The sequence below is a fragment of the Carassius auratus genome, linkage group LG28B (assembly GCF_003368295.1).
Source record: "Carassius auratus strain Wakin linkage group LG28B, ASM336829v1, whole genome shotgun sequence".
NCBI classification, from domain to species: domain Eukaryota; kingdom Metazoa; phylum Chordata; class Actinopteri; order Cypriniformes; family Cyprinidae; genus Carassius; species Carassius auratus.
This window is the reverse complement of record NC_039293.1, coordinates 4,694,882-4,712,863: the sequence shown is the minus strand read 5'-3', so window position 1 is coordinate 4,712,863 and position 17,982 is coordinate 4,694,882. Positions and strand designations below refer to the sequence as shown.

General features: G+C 39.6%; 1 protein-coding gene across 6 annotated transcripts in view; it reads left to right on the top strand.

The window, feature by feature from the left end:
* rbfox3b (RNA binding fox-1 homolog 3b) overlaps positions 1-17,982 on the top strand; it is a 219,293-nt gene that overhangs the window by 66,024 nt on the left and 135,287 nt on the right. For 2 of the 6 annotated variants that reach the window (XM_026240302.1, XM_026240297.1), the window contains exon 1: positions 11,819-11,944. The exons of 1 other annotated variant lie outside the window; for it this stretch is intronic. The gene's annotated coding sequence lies outside the window, so the exon portion shown is untranslated. Of the gene's footprint in view, positions 1-11,818; positions 11,945-12,253; positions 12,345-17,982 lie in introns of those variants that run through there. 3 more of the 6 variants (XM_026240299.1, XM_026240301.1, XM_026240304.1) reach the window with 3 other exon arrangements.

The following is a 17,982-nucleotide window of genomic DNA, read 5'->3' as shown; positions in this document are numbered from 1 at the left end:
CTCTCGATGTGGAGGAGCAACGGCTCTACTCTGAGCTCCTCCCGAGTGACCGAGCTTCTCACCCTATCTCTAAGGGAGCGCCCAGCCACCCGACGGAGAAAGCTCATTTCGGCCGCCTGTATCCGGGATCTTGTCCTTTCGGTCATGACCCACAGCTCATGACCATAGGTGAGAGTAGGAACGTAGATTGACCGGTAAATCGAGAGCTTTGCCTTACAGCTCAGCTCCTTCTTCACCACGACAGACCGGTACAGCGACCGCATTACTGCAGAAGCTGCACCGATCCGTCTGTCAATCTCACGTTCCATCCTTCCCTCACTCGTGAACAAGACTCCAAGATACCTGAACTCCTCCACTTGAGGCAGGAACTCTCCACCAACCTGAAGTGGGCAATCCACCCTTTTCCGACTGAGAACCATGGCCTCGGACTTGGAGGTGCTGATTCTCATCCCAGCCGATTCACACTCGGCTGCAAACCGTCCCAATGCACACTGAAGGTCCTGGTCTGAGGATGCCAACACGACAACATCATCCGCAAAAAGCAGCGACGAAATCGTATGGTCCCCAAACCGGACACTCTCCGGCCCTTGGCTGCGCCTAGAAATTCTGTCCATAAAAATTATGAACAGAACCGGTGACAAAGGGCAGCCCTGCCGGAGTCCAACATGCACCGGGAACAGGTCTGACTTACTGCCGGCAATGCGAACCAAGCTCTTGCTCCGGTCGTACAGGGACCGAACAGCCCTAAGTAGGGAGCCGCCGACCCCATACTCCCGGAGCACCCTCCACAGGATGTCGCGAGGAACACGGTCGAATGCCTTCTCCAAGTCCACAAAACACATGTGGACTGGTTGGGCAAACTCCCATGAACCCTCCAGCACCCTGGAAAGGGTATAGAGCTGGTCCAGTGTTCCACGACCGGGACGAAAACCACACTGTTCCTCCTGGATCCGAGGTTCCACTATCGGCCGAATTCTCCTCTCCAGTACCCTGGCATAGACTTTTCCAGGGAGGCTGAGAAGTGTGATCCCCCTATAGTTGGAACACACTCTCCGGTCCCCCTTCTTGAAAAGAGGGACCACCACCCCGGTCTGCCAGTCCAGAGGTACTGTCCCCAACCGCCATGCGATGTTGCAGAGGCGTGCCAGCCAAGACAGCCCCACAACATCCAGAGACTTGAGGTACTCGGGGCGGATCTCGTCCACCCCCGGTGCCTTGCCACCGAGGAGCTTTTTAACTACCTCGATGACTTCAGCCCGGGTGATGGACGAGTGCCCCTCCGAGTCCCCAGCCACTGCTTCCTCAACGGAACACAAGTCGGTGGGATTGAGAAGATCCTCGAAGTATTCCTTCCACCGCCCGACGATATCCCCAGTTGAGGTCAACAGGTGCCCATCTCTACTGTAAACAGTGTTGGTAGGGCACTGCTTCCCCCTCCTGAGGCGTCGAACAGTTTGCCAGAATCTCTTCGAGGCCAACCGATAGTCCTTCTCCATGGCCTCACCGAACTCCTCCCAGGCCCGAGTTTTTGCCTCCACGACTACCCGGGCTGCAGTCCGCTTGGCCTGCCGGTACCCGTCAGCTGCCTCCGGAGTCCCACAAGCCATCCAGGCCCGATAGGACTCCTTCTTCAGCTTGACAGCATCCCTTACTTCCGGTGTCCACCACCGGGTTCGGGGATTGCCGCCTCGACAGGCACCGGAGACCTTACGGCCACAGCTCCGAGCAGCCGCAGCGACAATGGAGGTGGAGAACATGGTCCACTCGGACTCAATATCTCCAGACTCCCTCGGGATCCGGTCGAAGCTCTGCCGGAGGTGGGAGTTGAAGATCTCTCTGACAGGGGGCTCGGCCCAAACGTTCCCAACAGACCCTCACAGTACGTTTGGGTCTGCCGAGTCTGTCCAGCTTCCTCCCCCGCCATCGGATCCAACTCACCACCAGGTGGTGATCAGTTGACAGCTCCGCCCCTCTCTTCACCCGAGTGTCCAAGACATATGACCGAAGGTCTGATGACACGACCACAAAGTCGATCATCGACCTCCGGCCAAGGGTGTCCTGGTGCCACGTGCACTGGTGGACACCCTTATGCTTGAACATGGTGTTCGTTATGGACAAACCGTGGTTAGCACAGAAATCCAATAACAGAACACCGCTCGGATTCAGGTCAGGGGGGCCATTCCTCCCAATCACGCCCCTCCAGGTGTCACTGTCACTGCCCACGTGAGCGTTGAAGTCCCCCAGTAGAACTACGGAGTCTCCAGTTGGAGCACTTTCCAGCACCCCTCCCAGAGACTCCAAGAAGGCCGGGTAGTCCGCACTGCCGTTCGGCCCGTAGGCACAAACGACAGTGAGAGACCTATCCCCGACTCGAAGGCGCAGGGAAGCGACCCTCTCGTTCACCGGGGTAAACTCCAACACATGGCGGCTGAGCTGGGGGGCTATTAGCAAACCCACTCCTGCCCTCCGCCTCTCACCATGGGCAACTCCAGAGTGGTAGAGAGTCCAGCCTCTCTCAAGAAGTGTGGTTCCAGGTCTGCAGGTGTACAGTTTCTTAATGCACTTATTGCAAATACATTTCATCTTTCTCTAATCAGAGATCCAGATAAGTATATGGCTCGACATACAGCACTTTCTCCTGTGTAGGTATAAAATCTATGATTTGCATCAGCTGGTCATGTATGATATGACAGCTGTCATAGCCTACCCTGGTCGCCCAGTAAGTTTGTTTGTTTAATTAATTAATAACGTTTAAATAAAACATTTTAAACACTAATAAAAAAGGAAATAATAATACACTGACTTATATAATAGGCCTATAACTCTCAAGAACTGTGTCATTCTGACTATCTTACAGTCGAAGAACAACAGAGATAAAATACATAATTAATGTATAATATTAATAGGAGCTTTTATTTTGAAGGGCAGGAAGCTATAAAGACATGTGACAGGCGTTTATGTGGCATGTAATTGCTGTCAGGTGATCGACCAGGTAAGTTTGGTTGTTCATCTTGGTAAGGATGCTGATGCCTCATCGCGGTGTTTTGGTTTTAAGTGTTTGTTGTAGAGACGGCGAAGTGAATCGTTCTGAACGGGTGAAGCTTTCAACACAACTGTATCGAAAAAAAAAAAAAAAACATTACGGGAAGCTTTTAAAAATGGTTTATGCTGTGTCTAGTGTTCGTAAAAATAAATAATCTTCCATCTTCCAAAGTGTTATGTTTCGTTACAGCCAGTGGTTTCACATGTGGTTTTACAACTGATTATTTGGCTTATTACATATTATATAAATAATGGTTACTGTCAAAGTCATTCATTTGTGTCGCTGTACTGGCACTAAAATAAGTGAAATAAATAAATAAATATATATATATATATATATATATATATATATATATATATATATATATATATATATATATATATATATATATATAATTTTTATTTATTTATTATTATTTTCCTCCTTAGACTGTTATTTCATGGCCAACGTTCATTTTTTTGCTCAATATATAAATTGCGATTAATACAAATGTAATAAAAAAAGAAAAAAAAAAAAAAGAAAACATACATAATGTAATATAATGCAAAGGTGCTGAGATTCGCTTTGTTTGGTTTGAAACCCGATACCGAAGCAGTCACGTGGTTTCCAGCCAAACGAAGCCTCGGATGATGTAGATCACGTGCTTTTTTCAATGTGTTCAAATGTGTGTTTTTTTTTTTTTTTTTTTTTTTTATATATATATACACGCTTCGAAGCTTGGGTGTTGAACGTAACATCACTAGTTTGTCCTACTTTTTGTTTGGTGCTTTAAATCTTTCATATGATAGAAAGAGAAATGCAGGAGGAGAGGTTTGTATTCATTAGTGTGGGTCTAGTGTGGGTTGATTCACTGACAGACAGTTTCTCCTTATTCAGTTTTCCTGAGTGGATCAAGTCACAACACAGTGCTTCACTTTTACTTGAAATAAACAAAATAAATACAGTTTCAAAACAGATATTTACATATTTTATACACATGCCTTTTAACAAAAAAATAATAAATCCCATATAATATACATACTTGCAAATGTATATATAAAAAAAAAAGTAGGTTTATTCAATCACACCAGTTCAGTCTTATTACCTTCATGCTGTAAGGGAATAAATCTATTTTTGAACCATTTGCATATGTGTATGTGGAATTTATGATTTATTTATTTATTTTTAATGTTGGACCTGTTTTTGGCTGTATATTTAATAATATGTCATACAGTATATAAGCTAATTTAAATTTGACTTATAAAATTAAAATAACAAAGTAATAGAAAATTTAAAAAAAAATTGAAGTATTTCATTGTATTATTATTATTTTATTATATTAGTCTGCTGTGTTAAATGTATTTTGAGAACCACGGGCCTGAGAAATCCTGTGTCAGTTATCTTGTGTGTGTGAGAGAGATGCAGGAGCTCACAAACCCTCTTCTGCTGTCGGTTTAAAAGCATCTGAAGATTTGTTGCAGTTGTTTCTTCTATTTTTAATCAGAAACATATTGTCTAGATTAAATAATGCCGCTATTTCCGGTGCCAGAAGCAGCGATTTCTTGTTCAGTTTGAAGCTAAAGCGCGAGTGAATGTGTTTTCTGTTCGGCGATGTGAAAACACCTTTATCTCCTTCATCCTCTGAACAGGCAGAGGAACATTTGTAAGATAACCAGCGCGTTTCTATGATAAAGTTTAATGAGTTTTTTCAGCTCAGATGGTACCTGAAGCTTCTGGTGTTCATGTGTCAGTAAGCTCAGGTCGTCCACAGATACTACAGATCTGTCTGCAGGACTCCGGAGAAGATAAGAGCATCGCCAGGCCGTCTGAGATATTGCCCTGCTTTTAATCTTTGCAGAAAAGACTTGGATATAAATATAAATATATGTATTTATCAAGTAAAGAGACTCGCACTTTACAAAACACCCGTCACATAAATTCGAGTGAGAACTTTCTGGTTGTTGTGCAATATGCATTCATACTGTGCTTTTCAGTATGGGAATTTCATTGTATGGATGGATTTGAATTTGCTTGGTAAATTATGCAATGCAATGATTATTTTTAGCATTTTCTTGTACGTGCACACTGGCAAATAAGTCTATTTTTAAACCCATTAATATTTATTTATTTATTTATTAGTTGTTTTGTATTGAGACATTGTTCACCACCAAACTTTAGTACAGTGGCTACATTTTGTCATATGACGTCATGCCGATTAATTCAGCTAGTAAAAATAGGTAACGTTTTTATCTTGGGTTAACTAGAATTCACACTCTGAAACCAAAATCTTTATTTTATTTTATTTTTGAAGAGACATTTTCTTTTCCAAAGAAAATACTATTTCAGTGTTTCTACTTCAAAATGTGACATTTAATTCAGTGTGCTAAATGTAATTTCTTTGTAACTATTTGTGGAATTTACTGCAGTTTCTGACTGAAAATAGTTTCTATTCCATATTATTTATTTATTTTTATTTAAGGGCAGAAGAAATAAGTGCTGTAAACAATAATAAATGAGATAAATCAGGTGCAAGAGGCCTTTTTGATTTTTGTGCATATTTAAAGACTCACAGTTTCTTTGCATTGTGCTTTTTCATTTTGCGTATACTGTGCATGCTTTACACAATCATAGACTATCAGTGTTAAGTACGCAATCACTTTTGACTGGTAAGAGTCCTAAAACTCAAATTTGCAAGTTTTAAGAGCTTGCAAGACATGTTTTCACATCCCACAAACTATGATTAATCCACAGTGTTGCGGTTTCATTGACAAACAAGTTCACAAGTGATCATAGTGTTTGTGACTAGAAACAGTTTCTGCAGTCTCTTAAGTGCACATGCTGGGAGCTGCTGCGATCTGAGGGGTTTTTGATGCAAAACACTTAACTTTGTCCCATGTGTGCTTCATTTAATCCTTTATAGAAGTAGACCAACAGATTTTATCAAATTTTACATCTCTTGCTCATCAATGGATCCTCTGCAGTGAATGGGTGCCGTCAGAATGAGAGTTCAAACAGCTTCACATTAATCCACAAGTAACCCACACACTCCAGTCCATCATTTAATGTCTTGTGAGGAGAAATGCTGTGTGTTTATAAGAAACGTATCCATTAAGATGTTTTTAACTTCAAACCCTTGATTCTGGCAAAAATACCAGTCCTTAATCCATAATAACACTTCCTTACCTCCACTGTTGTCTCTCACATCAAAATCCACTCACATGTTTGTTCAAAACAGTTTTGGACTTGTAAATGGTGCTTGATCTGAGCAGATTTCTCCCCTGATTCAGACGAGTTGAGTTATTCACTGGAGAAAGCAGTATTATAGATAAAGCACTCTTATGTTAGCCAGAAACAACAGTCTGAAGTTAAAACATCTTGATTGATTTGATGTCTACTTTAATCCTTCTCAAGACGTTAATTGCTGGACTTGGAGTGGAGTGGATCACTTGTGTATCTTTGTGATGTTTTTATCGTCCGTTTAGATTTTGACAGCACCCATTCTCTGCAAATTAAATATGAAATTTCTCCAAATCTGATGAAGAAGAAACAAGCAAGAAAATTGTCTATTTCTCTAATCATGTGCAAGATTTGAACAGGCAGACGTCACTGTGTTTGTGACGCCATTGTGGTAATGTGAACAATCAGCGACGGAGTGCGTGAGAGTGCTGAAACTAATGAAATATGAGTTGGATGCTCTAATGGTCGTCAATTATTCAGAATGACTCCGTCTGTGTTTTCAGGTCAATGGATGGAGTAACGTTTGTCTGACTGTTGTGTGTCTGCTGAAACCCGTCTCTGCTCACTTCATTTGTTCATCACTCTTCTGTTTCATGCTCCGTCACAGGACTAGCGTGCTAAATATCTCCCTGCATTTGCATCTATATATCTGTTTCTCTGTCTCTCTGCGGGTCTGCCAGCTGTTTCCTGTACGGTGTGTGTGTGTGTCGCGATCAATGAACTGGTCACCTGTGGCAATCTGTGACAGGAAACACAGCAGAGAGCGGCGGGGAGATAGAAACGAATCCAAAACGACTGAGGTGTTTGTGTTAACTGAAAATATATGGTTATGTAAAAACACTTATGTGTTCAGATAAAGTGTCTGCTCTGTTGTGTCTAATGCCTTGGAAACATCCCCGCAGTAAAGGGATTAAACACAGACTAAAACCACTCCTTAATGAGTTTTTTAATTAATCTTTGTGTTTTGTTTTCTTGCACAAATCTCAGAAACCTTGAAACAAGATAAAGACGAGATAGACCGACTATATAAGCAGCTATAATTAAATCGAGCATTTTTATCGTCACACATATAGTGTACACTAATGCACCGGTGGTCAAATTCTTAAGTGCAAGTCTATGTAACATAGCAGTATAGATTAGATTTATACACTTCACATAAATAACAATATGCACTTTTACACAATATTCACAGTATGCACTATATACATAAAATATACACAAGGAATATAGTATACATAAAAAGAATGCAGATGCAATAATTGCATGGAAGTATAGTACTGGCCTGTTTTATAGAGAGCAGTTAATGTGCTGTGATGTTTAGTGCAAACAGTTGAAGTAGTTAGTTTTAGAGAGTAGAAGAGAGATGATGAAGCCTGCGTTGAGTACATGTGTACAGACATGCTACAGTGCTGCCAATCAGAGCCAGTGTAACTCAGAGTAGCTGAGGTGTGTTATGTACTAAGGCTTGGTTTTGTGTTATCACTATAATGCCATTATATATTTTGGAATATTTTGAACTTTTTTTGTTTTTGGCAGATTTTTTATTTTATTTTATTTTATTGCTGCCTTCACATGCTATCAGAAATGTTCTATTTCCCAATCTCCGAATTTCCCAGAAGTAAGTTTAGGATAAGGAATTTACTAGGAATTGGGAAATTCGTATTTATGAAAATTCCATTAGCACGTGAAGGCAGCATAAGGATGAACAAGTTTAAAACAAAATATACAGTTGATTAATTATCATATGCAGGTTGATTCCCAAGCAAATCATGTTTTATTTTACATTTTTTTTTACAGGTAAATCGGACAAAAATCCCTTTTTTATGAATTGTTGTGTTTTATTGAAATGACAACTTTGACTTTGATATTTCTCTTACAATGTCTTATTCGGATTTAAATAAGTCATCCAATGAAAGTTTAATGCTGTGAAATGAAAGTGGAGCAGCTCAGAAAATTTGAGAAATGTTGAGTTCTGTTTGAGATCTCCTGTATGATGTAGGAGAGATGTGGGAGATCTTTAAAATATCTTTCACAGTTTAGATGCAGTAAATGGTCTGGGTGGACCAGAGAGGACTTTTTCTTTTCTCTATTGTGTGTGTGTGTGTGTGTGTGTGTGTGTGTGTGTGTGTTCAAAACAAGCAAGTAAAACCTCTGTTGTGAGCCGTCTATCTGACCAGTGACCTTCAAGCAACACTGTGTTTCTTCCTCGTCCAGGTGAACGGCCAAGGTCTGACCATCTGGTCGCTCGCTCTTTACCTGTTTTCTTTCTCTCAGTCCCATTGAGGTTTCACAGGTACGTTTGCCTTTGTGAAAGACAAATATAGGTGAAATAAAAAATAGATGGGGAGCGATTAAACCAGACTGGGAGGTCAGGAGAGAGAAACCCATTCAAAGAGACGGCAGTCACGCCAAGCCTTTGCTCGCGGTTTCTGCGATACAGTAATGATGGCGAACGCTTCTGAGTTTGAGTTGACGCTTTGAACGCACAGACGTACCCCTGACACACTAAAGTACATGCTGCTCCAGCAACAGAGAGAGAGAGAGGAGAAGGGAGAGTGTATGAAAGAGAAAGATGTAGAGCCGTGGGCTCCCCGGGGACCCCTGGAGAACAGGCTTCATCCTTCACACGAGTCAGATTCCCGCTCCTCTGCCATCACTATGGAAACCCCTCGTTATTTCATTTGCTGGAAGACGCCGCCACCGCAGTAGATGGGTGTGCGGAGGGGAAAGATGGACGCTTCCTCAGTGTGGGATCTGATGTGGACTGATCGGACTCTTGTCCTGATTAGCGGCACATTAAACCGTGAGCAGATGTTTCCGAGAGAGCTTTCACTCGCTCGGTCATCACGTCTTTAAAGTGCTCTGTGGTGGGAAAGCTACTTTTAAACTAGTTTCTCAAGTCACGAAACGTCTGTTGTGAACATGATTAGTTTATGCTCAGTTGTGCTTGGCCAGAAATTGGGTCTCCTTCACTAATAATTCATGGTTTCCAGTCACGTGATTGGAGTGGAGACCTGAGGGCAAAACATCTATAGAAATGCAGAAATTCCCTCCGTTTCAAGCTACACATAATTAGAACGGCTCTCAAAAGAAGAAAAACGAAGACAAAGAGCAATAATGAACCATATTCAGCACCGACTGCAGTATTTCAGTCGCTTAAAGGGGATAGTTTACCCCAAAATGAAACTTGGAAGTTGTTCCAAACCTGTAGGAGTTTCTGTCTTCTGTTGTTTGTTTCGAAGAATGTGGTTTTATTAACAAAGTTCGGGAGGAGCACGATCAGATAATAGTCCAATTTGGCACATGTGCATCTCGTTTAGCTAATCATCTAGTATATAGTGTATTAAAGATGAAATGATGTATATAAAGTAATCCAAAGTATGTTTTTTTCATGTGGTTTCAGTTGTTCCTATATATTTTCTCATACATTTAAAATCAATTTTAGTACAAAACATGATTTGTTCATGAAAGGTTTGTATGCAGATTTAACACACAGAATTATCTTTGCACACCTACATATTAAAATAAAGGTATAAAGATCCTTCCAGGGAACATCAATAGAACCTTTCAGTTCTGCTTTGAATTCTTTGTAGTGGAAAAAGGGTGAAATTTTTTTTTTTCACACTAAGAACCAAATAAATGGTTCTTTTAAGAACTGTTAACTGTCAGGTTCTTTGGGGAACCAGAAATGTTGCTGTGAAAACCTCCTTCTGGAACTTGAGTGTAATGTATATTTAAAACCGTTATCCAATAATCCCGGGCATCTGGAAAGGTCACAGAAAGGTTGTAGATGTAAAGTTTGCTTCTCACTTCCAGATACAGCAGAACAAACTCTTCTTCTGGCAGTCACTCTGATGAAACATAGTAAAGCTCAGATCGTGGCGTTAAAACTACAAATGCAGAAACCTGCATCAGTTCAAGGTGTGAGTTTGTCTAGAAAGTTTGAGAGATTGTCTTTTCAGGCTTTATCCTTCTTAAAAAACTTACAAACTTTTGTTTTATGTGAAAGAAAACATGTAAAGTGTCTTAACAGATTATTGGTGTTACCAGTAGTTCAATCTTTCTACTTCAGAATGTTTTTGCCATATCTTTAGTTATTTGTTAAACTTTCCAGCAGTTTCTGAGTGAAGTATGAAACCAAAAGCAAACTATATATAGATTTGAATATGGTGGTGTTGTCATTTCCTCATAGTGCTGGTAGCATTCTTCATCCTCTAATGGTTTTCTGGTCATGATGGAGCTGTGTTTCGTACTCGTTTCAGATCAGCGTGTGTTTTCTGTAGAAACGTTCTCGGGATGACACTGAGTCGCGATTCTCCTGAGGGATTTCACATGTAAACACTGAACGTCGGAGCCGTTCACAACTTCCCCTCCATTTATTTGGCTCCTGTGATTTCACTGTGCCAGACTGCTAATGAGTTACACTAGGGATGAGTGTGTGTGTGTGTGTGTGTGTGCGCGCACACAGGTGTTTGGTCTTCAATCTGCTCAGTGTGAAGGAGAGTCCCAGGCGGCTGACACATATCCGTACTATACAGTAACAATGTGTAAACACTTGATCAATGTAATGCATGCATGCTGCAGCAAACGCTGGGATTGGTCACTGCATGTCAGTCAGAAGGTCTTGTCCGGTTGTGAACCAGAATGACCTGCCGGTTGGTTTGACTTGATGCTGATAGTCAGAAGTCTTCAGGGAGTGTTCAGAGAGATGTGTGCATGATTGCATTCAGCAGTCTGTGACTGTCGCTCTCGTCTGTGAATGTACTTCACACGATTAAACACATCATCAGCTAATTGCTCATGTAATTGTTACTTCATCTATTGTAGAGAGGAGGAGGGTTTGCTGGAGGACATGATTAAAGCAAAGACACAAACTCGTGTAACTGACTGAATACTAGAGGGGAAACTGTTATATAAATATGAATAATACATGAATATTGAATATTTGAATATTGAATATTGAAATTCTAAGAATTTGTAGAACTTTTTTTTCAGGATTTATCGATTATGCTATATAGTATTATTTTTGCTATTCTTTATAGATTTATGGCTATGCATAGATTTTTAACTATATTTTGGATTTTCATACAATTTTTCTGGATTTCTACCTATATTTAGGATTTTTATAACTCAACCTGAGTTATACCTATAATCTTTTGGACATAATGTTTCAAATGAATTTGTGTGTGTGTATATGTGTATGTATTTTATTATTATTATTATTATTATTATTATAGGATAACTTTTTATATTCATATTTAAAAATTATAATTTAAAGTTTTTTTTTTGTTGTTTTTTTTTTTTTTTTTTACAGAAATCTCAGTCACACCTCTCAGATTTATATTTATAAATTTTAGATCTATAAATATGTTCATAAAACCACATTTTCGGTATTTGTTTTGTCATCATAAAAAATGAAAATAATATAACCCCCGTCATGCACATAGCTGTATGTGCAGACATTACTTGATGTGAACCCTGCGGAGTGTGTGAGGATCAGAGCTGCTGTCAGAGGAGTGTGTGTGTGTGTGTGTGATTCTCCTCCCATTCTCTCTCTCTCTCTCTCTCTCTCTCTCGCTCCATCACTCACGCTGGTGTTTCTCCAGTGTATCCGGCGGATCGTAGCTGGAGTCGTGTGTGTTGTGGTGTGGAGCATGTGCTGATCGCTCAGGATCCTGTGCGTCTGTGAGTATTTTCACATCTTTCTGTAGAGATGAACCGCTAGAGTTTCTGTACGGTTCTGTTCTGCATTGTGTTTCTAGTCACTCTTTGTAATACTTTGGCATTATAGTGTGCTAACTGTGCCAGTAAAGAGCTTTGAATGGAAAGAGAATGAGTGATGGTGAGGTTTGTGAGAGCAGCGGAGGAGTGTGTGTGTGTGTGTGTGTGTTGTGGTCATTAGTTGTACTCTTCCGAGCTCTCTCTCTCTCTCTCTGGACATCATGCATTTATTCACACTTACTGCTGTTCATTAGTTTGCTCTTGTTGTTTCAGACATGTAATGGGGCTCTTCTATCTGACTCATATAATGAGTTTGTGATTCGCAGAACTGATGCTCATGTCTCTGATCACTACTGTTGCTCATGTGAGTGTGATTGAACAAACTAAAACTTGTCCTGCAGCTGAACTTCAGGATAGACGTGTGTTTTTTCTGTCGGCTTGCTCAGTTTCTAAGTCCGTAAGAGAGTGTTAAAATAATTTCCCTGCTTTTAGTTCAAGGAAATTCTTATTAAATGTGATTTTGTTTCTTTATAATTCTTTAGTTATTTAAAGGTGAAACTCCTGAATCCTTAATCAAAATAACTGGCTTATTATATTTTGAGATATAATTCAAATACAAAAAAAAAAAAAAGACAATAACAATTATTTTGAAATGTATTTTGGTTTTAATGCAGAAAATATCATTCTCATTACTATACTAGAAAAAAAGTTTAAATTATACATAATTTATAGACACAATTTATTCTTTTTTATAATTTTCTGTATTTTAATGGGAAAATGTTATTTAAATTCCAGAATTTATACAAAATAGTTTATTATTATTTTATATTTATTTTCTTTTATTTCTTTGTGTGTTTATTTATTTTAATGAAAAGAAAAAAAAGTTTAATTATACAGCATTTCTACACATTTTTTTTTATTATTTTCATTATTTTGTTTATTTATTTATTTATTTATTTTTTTTTTGGGAGGGGGGGGGTGAAATGTTATCTGACATATGACCTGACTGATATCCCCCCTTAAATAGGTTTTCTTGTGTTTCCAGATGGATGTTTCCTAGTAAAGCAGTAAGTAGAGTATATCTGATGGATGTGTAGTAGTTCCCTCAGCGGTTGTATGTCAGCGATTTCTCTGTGAACACAACCACAGATGGAGCTTTGTCGTGTTGTAACGTTTGGGCTTTGACTAAACCGCTGATGTACTCCTGTGAGATGTTGTTGATGCTGAAACAGCCCTTCAGAATTTGGAGAGTAAAGCAGGATGCAAAAGAAAGGTACATTATAGCAGTCACAGGAGATTAAACCCCTTGAGCTGCTGTACACCGCTAAATCTACTCCACTTTCATTTGTCAGAGAGAGAGAGAGAGAGAGAGAGCGAGAGCGTGTTTGGAGTGATGCGCAGGGAATGGCGTGGGTGTAGCGGGGAAGATAACTGTCATCGCAGCGCACGCCACTCGCCTCTACACAGTTTTGTGACAGTAAGTGTCAGTTTTTAGGGAGGGAAGTGTACAGGCTGTTCTTGTCTCAGACGTGTGTGTGGTCCTGTCACTGTCTTAGGAGATCTGGATGGTTGTTTAGCTCTAAATCAAACACTGGTGTCTGAGGAAACCGTGAGAGGCGAGCTGTGAGGACTGAGGTCAAGGCAATCCAAACATGGCTGCATCCCAAAACACATACTTCTGCTACACAGTGAAAGTATGTGCTTCAGTGGTGATGGAAGTGCATACTTTTGAGTGTTTAATTAAAATTGTAAGGCTGGGTTCTACCACACAGCATGTTCAAGCACTTTCATTACAAACCAGGCTTTATTAGTGTATTAATGAACTTCTTAAAACATACTCCTGGTCTTAATGTGAGTGATTCATCCGTTCATGTTATTACAAAATAGTATTTTGGCTTCATAATGAATAACTTGTTTAATTTGGAAATATGGCACATTGCAAATGCTAAATTGTTTTTGAATGTCATGTAGTTCGGAAAAAGGACTTAAAAACAACGTAGTTAGCTTTTACCTCACTTTTTTTTTGTTGCAATTTTCTACATCAAAATTAGTTGTAAGAGATCTGTCACAATATTTTGCAGCACACATTAGTCCAAATAGCTTGCATGCATGGGTATAACAAGTCCATATGCATGGATGTCTTTCTGTTTATTTTAGTCTGAATGCATGAATGCACGGCTGTTCATAAGTCTAAATGCATGCTTGCATGATAGTTCATAATAATAAAAATGCATGCATGCATGCATGAGTGTTTGTTTGTCCAAATGCATGCATGCGTACAAATCAGGCAAGATTAGCCAAAATGCTTGCATACAAAATAGGTAATATTGGTCCTTTATTTATTTATGAATGACTGTTTATATTAGTCTGAATGTGTGGATGCATGAAAATGTATATGTGTGCATGCATGGAAGATTGGTAATACTGGTCCCAGTGCATGGGTACAGGATGGCTCAAATTAGTTGAAATGCATGCATGATGGTTCCAAATGCATATATGCATAATGGTTCTTATTTATTGCATATTATTCTAAATATGTGAATGACTAATTCACAAGATCAGAAGTAATGTCAGTGAAGTGTACATGTGAATCACGTTAAGGAAGTAGTTTTTCAGTTTAGAAATGATACAACCTTGATTGCAACAGATAATTTTCAAACCTTTCAGCTGAAACGTGCTGATTGGGCATGAATAATCTACCAAAAACGCATGCATCTTAGAGTTACTGCTACTGACTAGCATGTTAACACACTCACTGAGTGACTCCAACGGGCCGTTAATCACATGTAGGTGCCAAATGGCATGTGCCCAAGGAAAGCTCATAAAGATACAGATCATATTTGTGTGTCTGCATACAGTGCTGACAGGGAAGTGTGCAGGAAGCACACTGGACGTCTGGCGGCCGGAATCAATTTGTGTGAAGGCTACTGGCACAGGTATTGCTTTCGTGATATGATCTCGGACGTCCATATTTTAGAGGTCATGGCGGAGAAAGAAGACAAGGGCAGTAAAAACCCCTGACTGCTCATTTCTACGTTTACTGGAAAAACAATCTCGCTGCAAAGAATTGTAGGATATGATAGTGGCATTTTTGTGGGATTTTAATTGGTCAGAAATGACAAATGCTTGTTGATTCGTTCATTCTTTAGCTGTGTACTAAATATATTTTGAAAGGACTAAAGGTCTGTGCACTCCAAGGACGATAACTTAAATTATATATAGTTCTGCAAATAATTTGCCATCCTCAGTCATCGCTCCTTTTTCTGTTTAGATGTTAAGTGAAATTTTATGTACTGTAATGTAACAGGAAACCTTTGGCAAACTTTTTCTGAATATGGATTCACGTTAGTTTGTTCACTCTGTCATTCAGGCTATTTGTTGTTCAGTCTGTTGTTCAGTCGGTCCTGTCTATCATTCAGTCAGTTGTTCTATCAGTTTGTTGATTGGTATGTTTGTTCAGTCTGACTTTCTGTGAGTCTGTCATTCAGTCTGTTTTATCTTTTGTTTAGTCTGTAGGTCTATCAGTCTGTTCTATCTATTTTTGGTCTGTAGTTATATTGGTCTGTTATTGTATCTATTGTTCTGTCTGTAGTTCAATCTGTCTGTTATTGTATGTTGTACAGTCTGCAGTTATGTTGTTCAGTTTATCTATTGTACCGTCTGTAATTCTATGGGTCTGTTACTCTGTCTATTTTTTAGTCTGTAGTTCTGTCTGTCTGTTATTCTATCTATTGCTTGGTCTGTATTTCTACGGTCTCTTATTCTATCTATTGTTTGGTCTGTAGTTATTTCAGTCTGTTCTATCTATTTTTGGTCTGTAGTTCTATTGGTCTGTTATTCTATCTATTTTTCTGGCTGTAGTTCAATCTGTCTGTTATTGTATGTTGTTCAGTCTGTAGTTTTATTGTTCTGTTTATCTATTGTACTGTCTGTAATTCTATGGGTCTGTTATTCTGTATATTGTTTAGTCTGTAGTTCTACCAGTCTCTTATTCTATCTGTTGTTTGGTCTGAAGTTCTGTCAGTCTGTTTTATTTATTTTTGGTCTGTTGTTCTATTTTTCTGTTATTCAGTCTGTAGTTCTGTTGTTCTGTTATTCTGTTATTCTACATTTGGGGAAGTTATTCTATTTATTCTAAATAGTTATTCTATTTGGGGAAGTCGTGGCCTAATGGTTAGAGGGTTGGACTCCCAATCGAAGGGTTGTGAGTTCTAGTCTCGGGCCGGACGGAATTGTGGGTGGGGGAGTGCATGAACAGCTCTCTCTCCACCTTCAAAACCACGACTTAGGTGCCCTTGAGCAAGGCATTGAACCCCCAACTGCTCCCCGGGCGCCGCAGCATAAATGGCTGCCCACTGCTCCGGGTGTGTGCTCACAGTGTGTGTGTGTGTGTTCACTGCTCTGTGTGTGTGCATTTCGGATGGGTTAAATGCAGAGCACAAATTCTGAGTATGGGTCACCATACTTGGCTGAATGTCACTTCACTTTCTTTCACTTCTTTTCTTTTTCTATCTATTGTTCCGTCTAATTCTGAGTCTGTTATTATGTCTGTTGTTTAGTCTGTAGTTCTTTCGGTCTGTTATTCTATCTGTTGTTCGTCTGTAGTTCTTTCGGTCTGTTATTCTATCTGTTGTTCGTCTGTAGTTCTTTCGGTCGGTAATTCTATCTGTTGTTCATCTGTAGTTCTTTCGGTCTGTTATTCTATCTGTTGTTTGTCTGTAGTTCTTTCGGCCTGTCATTCTATCTGTTGTTCGTCTGTAGTTCTTTCGTCTGTTTTTCTATCTGTTGTTCGTCTGTAGTTCTTTCGGCCTGTCATTCTATCTGTTGTTCGTCTGTAGTTCTTTCGTCTGTTTTTCTATCTGTTGTTCGTCTGTAGTTCTTTCGGCCTGTCATTCTATCTGTTGTTCGTCTGTAGTTCTTTCGTCTGTTATTCTATCTGTTGTTCGGTCTGTAGTTCTTTTGGTCTGTTATTCTATCTGTTGTTCGGTCTGTAGTTCTTTTGGTCTGTTATTCTATCTGTTGTTTGGTCTGCCTTTCAGTCTGTCATTCTATAGATCTGGCCTTTAGTCTGTTTTATACTTTTTTGGGGTTGGAATTATCTATCTATAGATCTGGACTTTTTTTTTTCTATTGTACGGTCTGTAGTTCTATTGGCCTGACATTCTATCTCTTGTTCAGCCTGTAGTTCGGTGTATCGGTGTCTTATTTTGTATGTCATTCAATCTGTTTTGATCTGTCCTTTGGTCTGTAGTTATATCGGTCTGTTATTATGTGTATACTACAGTCTGTATTTATATCAGTCTGTAATTTTATCTAACGGTTTACTGCTTGGTTAGTCTTTCTCTCTACCTGTCTGTTTATCGATATAAATCTATTAGTCTGTTATTTTATTGTCCTGTCTGTCTCTCTCTCTCTCTCTCTCTCTCTGTCATGGTGTGTTGGCTGTGTTTACAGACTGGAAGTTGACAGTAGTCCGAGACATGCAGAAACACACGCTCATGTTTGCAGTGGCAGATTGTCAGGCCATATGTGTGTGTAACAGACAACATGGAGAGGTGTTGACAGTCAGATCTGGTCGTGATCAGACGTGTTGGTGGGAATTTGAGTGATTTATTTATAAATACTAAAGGCTGGCCAGATCACTCCTCCCGTCAGCTCCTCCATCTGTACAGCCTGCATTTCATCTCTTTTATTTTCTCATATCATTCTGTGTTCTTGACTGGGTTTGAGCCTTTAAATTACATTTACATTACATTTACATTAATATTTTTATGTTAACATGCTTTGTTTTCTCTAAGTCCGTACTTAATATCAATGAAAGTGTTTCTGAAGCATACATTTAAATGCTGACACTTCATACGCATTGTATTTTTCAGTGTATATGTGAAAACGCAAAAGGGTCACAAGTCATATAAACTTTTTGCTCGATACTTTTATGATGCTTCCCCATCCTTTTTGAAGCTCCATTCACCATTGTTATTGCATGGAAAGTCATACAGTTC